Source organism: Phasianus colchicus, chromosome 2 (assembly GCF_987193195.1).
Source record: "Phasianus colchicus chromosome 2, bPhaCol1.hap1.1, whole genome shotgun sequence".
NCBI lineage: Eukaryota > Metazoa > Chordata > Aves > Galliformes > Phasianidae > Phasianus > Phasianus colchicus.
Genome location: NC_143437.1, coordinates 46237011 through 46242167, shown reverse-complemented (window position 1 = coordinate 46242167; position 5157 = coordinate 46237011). Strand labels below are relative to the sequence as shown.

The following is a 5157-nucleotide window of genomic DNA, read 5'->3' as shown; positions in this document are numbered from 1 at the left end:
ATGACTCATTGGTGTCCATTGCTCTTACACATGCAAGGAAACTCAGATATGAAATTATTAAAATTTCCTACTTGGCAGTCTGCTGAAGGACATATCTTGCTAATGAAATACAGGCTTTAATAGTTTGGCCACATGAATAGCTTCTAGTTTTACTTGAAACATCCTTGCATTCTTCTTTTACATTTCTCTCTTCATAAAGTTTTCTTTGGCTTTGGGAATCACTCCATGTTTCCCCCATACTGTATTTTTAAATAGTAGAAATTTTTAAATAGTAGAAATGGACATAAATTTTCAGTCTTGATTATCTTTGTCAAGACTGTCTTCAAACTTATGGTTTGAAAGTGGGAGTATTTGCAGTTCATGAACAGCAAATGAGGACATACTGTTTAAAGGTGTTAGGTATACTTAATGAAAGAGCCAACCACAAAATTGCCTCAGGGTTGTAATACTCAAAAAACAAAACAAAGCAAAGCAAAACAAAACAAAACAGAAAAAAAAAAAAAAAAACAACCAACCAAAAAAAAAAAACCAGAAAAGCTTCAGCTTCCAGCATTCCTGCCATTCTGTGGAGCTTCTTCAAATTACACTTTTGTCACAATGAGATCTGGGTTTCCAGTATTGCCTGGAAGAATATTAATAATATAGAAATTAGAGGAGTTATTGAATGTAATTAAAATAAAAAATTTCCCTCAATGCTTGATTGCTCATTGTGATAACTGGAGGTATAACCTAAGGGAAGAGGCTGATCAAATGTTTTCTGCTTCCAGGATAGTTTATATGTAAAATGTGCCAGAAATGCGTAGCATGTTCTTATGAGCAGCACAGAATGGCCTCTGTAAGAGTTATAACCAGGTGACCTCATTATAAGAAACAGTGTCAAACAGGGTTACTGTTCTGATAAAAAGAAGATGCTGAGCTCAGACAAGTCTCAAACCACTGCCCTACATAGCTGGAACTGAAACCAACATTAAACTTGGGATTTTCAGTCTTTCTGAGAAGCATAATGGATTTTTTTTTTTTCCCTGAAAGTTCTGAAAATGTTTTAAACTGATCAAACCAGGCCAGCCTGGGCATAGACTTGAAACCAGGTGAGGTTCTCACAATTATCAAGTGATCTAGGGGAATAACCCTGGTAGAAAACCAGCAGAACCCAATCACTTTAACAAATTGGAAGGCCTCAAGCTGGTGCTTGGAGAGGGTTTTTAGCACTGTTCACACAGCAGCTCATATGAAAAAGTAATATATTATTTTCAAAAGGTTAGAAAGAATTTGGGCAAGCTCTGCTGAGGGTTGCTCTGATGCTGTGGTCTGGCAATTTGTCATCCTCCTAATGGGTAGGTCAGGTTTGTTTGAAGCTTGAACAGAGAGTGCATTAGACACGTTTTCCTAGTTTGCTTTTGTTGACCTGGCAAAACTGATGTGAAACTCTGCTCCTACAGCTCTTTATTCAGAGATTTCATGCTTGGACTCCTTCAGAGTGGTAATAACAACTGTTGCAGACTGAAGCCCAAGACTATTTGTAGGTCTGGGGGAGAGGGACAGGCAAGAAAGAGCACCAACACTGTCTGGAACAAAATTAAATGCTAATTATTTTCACATTAGTGGAGGTGTGTATAAATTAACAAGACTAAAAATACACTTCAAGGCAAAATCAGTATGATTTTGTATATGTGTTTTGTATAACGTGTAACTTACTTTAGAAATCACCTTTATCTGAAGGAAGAAACAATTCAAGAAATAAAACCTCCAACCCCCTGATTTCACCATCATGGGTGGTGTCATTGTTGCCATTAACTTAGCTTTAAAATTTGTAAAGCATGAAAAGTTTAGAATTAGACAGACTTTCTCCCCTAGGCTTTTGATAAGCAGGCCTCAGTACCACAGGATGACAGCATTGGAAAGCATTCAAATGAACAAAATATTGAAAAGAGTCCTTTGAACAACTGAAGAACTGCTCCTGTCTTCAGCCGTGAGTATTGATGCAGTGCCTGACACTTGTGGCAGTGGTAATTCTAGATGTGATATCTGTTGGTGTACAAGGTGCTAAAGATTTCAGATTTTAGTCTTGTGAAGTGTAGCTAAGGAGGATGGGACCCAGCTTTGGACTGTCTGCTTGGGTTTTTTGCTCGCTCTGCATCTTGATGCTCAAATGTGATTGGTTTTTAGCTGTATACAGTGAAAGATCTTTATGAGAGGGAGAGCTAGAGTGAAAAGCGTATAGCACCCTAGTTATGGCTTAGTATATATATTCAATGAGTTTTATGTTTTGTATAGAGGTTCCTTCTTTCTAAGAGCATGCATATATCTTGTCCTAATGTCCTTTAATAATTGCAACAATTTTGTGAAATGAAAAAGCAAAAACAAACAAACAAACAAAACCACCACCACCAGAAAACAATAATCAGCAAAAGAAGCAAACAACAGAATAAAGAGCACGTGATTTCGTTTTCAAGTGCAGCTGCATATACTTTTTCTTAGTTCAGCAAGTGTAGAACTGGAAAACCAGAGAGAATCTCACTGTTTAGGAAAAAAAAAAACCAAAATGGCATGACATAATTGAATCAGTCTAATCTTTATTGTTCATTTTGTACGAGAGGAGAATTGCAATAAGCCAAATTTGTGTTTTGTTCAGTAAAAGTGAAGAGAACTGCCCAAGACCTTTGCTTAGATGGTTTTGAAACTCTGCTGTAGAGCACAGACACGTTAATCCAAGGGCACTGCAGACACATTATACACTTGGAAAAAAAGTCAGTGTATGATTTTGACTATGGTCCTTGAAAACACACTGCCAAAAGATGAACTTGGAATCTGTATTGATAAAATACATCTGTCATGTGAGTCATCTGCAGCAGGACAATCCCTGGAGAGCTATAGCAGTCCAGAATTAGCATCTAGTCTGTTGTCCTTTTTTTTTTTTTTTAACAGAAAAAAGCTGACATTTTGTCTTCTGATTGCCAGGGAGTGAGACAAGAGTCTCACAGTTTGTCCAAATGACTCAATGCCCAATTTTAGGAATATAATATCTGTCACTTTTTTTAGCTGCTCTTTCACTTTGGCTAAAATGAAGTGTGTTAAGATACTTTTGTCTCTGTTAGAGGTTATTAAGTCAATGGATCCTTTGAAATGAGCGGGACTCCAAGATTGTGATCTCACTGCTATATTTTAATGCCTTTAAAAATAATAATAATGTCCAAACAAAACTAATAAACCCACAAACCTGGCACCAAATTTCCAAAAGGATTTTAGCAGCGTGAGAGTAAACAGACAGCTATCTGTCTGTCCCAGTTTCAGAAGGACTGATTCTTCACCCTAATTATCCTGCACTGTTGCACAGCTAGCTGAGAAGTACACCTTTGAAGAGAAATAGCTATTATTGTGTTTATCTAATCAAGGCTGTTGTGCAGACAGAGGCATATAAAAGCTGAGCAGAACCTTGTTAAGGCTGTTTGCATATTCTCTCATAATGAAACCCTTCAAAACCACTGAACTTGTCAACAGCTGCCAATTTTCATCAAGAAAAGCCTCTCATTAAGTTTACCACAAGCATTTTCAAGCTGCGCTCACAGAATTGGCTTTGTGCTGCTCAGCCTGTAGCTGGACCCAAGCCTGCTCTGGGACCATCTGTGCTGTCAGTACCATCATTGCTTTCCCATTGCTTCAGGGCTTCTGCTGGTCACCTGAAGTCAGTGAGAAGGATTTCTTTGTCACATAGCTTGTTTTTGCAGAAGGGGAGCTGAGGGGTGGTTTGATTTCCTGGTAACTTCTGATCTCTTCTTCTGGATCCAAAGTTTGGTTTCTCTCTGTGCCCGGGTGATCAGCATGGGACAGGGATGCTGCAGACCAGTGTAAACTGGAAGTCTGTTGTGAAGTTTCCTGGAATTACAGAGGGTTGGTTTTATGTTCTTAATCCCTCTCTTTGAACAAAAACATGCTATTACTTGCTGTTTCAATAACCGTTTTTCACTCATCACTTGTAGCATGGGAGATGGTATGCAAGTCCAAGATGTACTGTTATAGCCCTAGTTGTTACTGCCACATAGGAACGTGAAGATGGATCTCTGAAGATATTTTTTCTTCTTAGCATTAAAAAATATTGTTTTTAAAGTTTTAGGTAGATCAATAACAACATAGAAGATCTAAAAAAGCTAGGGTGAAAATCTTTTATTTGCAAAAAAATGCAATTTGCACCATCTCTGTTATTAAGGTAGCAGGTCTATTTTCTAAGAGCTCCAGACTCAAGGGTCTTCCAGTTGTGTTCAAGAGGGGCTGGAGTCAGTGAGGATGGAGAGTTTCATCCACAGCAAACTAGCTCTGCAGCATAGAACTCTCCTTGTAATTTTTTGTTGTTGTTGTTTTGCTTGTTACTAACAGGTTAGGAGGAGGACATGGAAGCACAACTCTGCACTCCTGTACTGGCATCCTTCACTTCCTGTGCAACAGAGGCAGATGCTTAGTCCATTTCACCATAGCAAGGTAGGAGGAGTTTACTTACTCCCTGCTCACAAATGAAAAGGAAATAATCCCCAGAATTTATATATATCACTGAATGTTGCCTGCAATGAACTGTATGCACATAAATATTAAGCATGGCCTACTACGGATATTCCTAAACAGTATCAACTAATAAATGAAGCCAAATATTTGCTTGCATTGTGTGCAGAAAAACTTTGAATAGGTGCCAATGAAATGTATCAAATATACTCCCTATTTGGCCTGCAGTGCTGACAAAACACAGAACAAGATTTTAAGTGGTTTTACAGAGTATAAAATGCTATGCAAATCTGGTTGGTTTTTTTTTTTTTTCATATATGTTACGTATATGTTACAACAAAATTAGCTTTACTGGTTTACAGATTTTCAACCTGCAGACGCAGACTTTGTCGCCAACTGTGCAGAGCTGAGGTCACTCTTCTTTGCTTTATGTGGAAACAAAACTTGAGGAGGGGGAAGACTGTAGTGTTTTTTCCTCCTGTAAAGCAGAGAAAAAGTCTTTTGAGACAACATCTGGCAGAGAACTGATATCAGTGATAAAAATTAACTGCTCCACTCTTACTGCAGCATTCTTTCCTTTAAAAATTTACCAATGTTTTCATCCACTTTAAAACAACATATTCTCCTCTGTGCTAACAGTCAATGGATTTTTTTTTGGTTCAGAGC

At 37.9% G+C, this 5157-nt stretch overlaps 1 long non-coding RNA gene across 1 annotated transcript; it reads left to right on the top strand.

Annotated features, from left to right (window-relative positions):
• Positions 1–1883: 1883 nt before the first annotated feature.
• Positions 1884–4915, top strand: LOC149919004 (uncharacterized). Its single transcript, XR_016464714.1, has 3 exons — positions 1884–1969; positions 4372–4473; positions 4854–4915. It is a non-coding gene; the product is annotated as an uncharacterized LOC149919004 (long non-coding RNA).
• Positions 4916–5157: the final 242 nt, after the last annotated feature.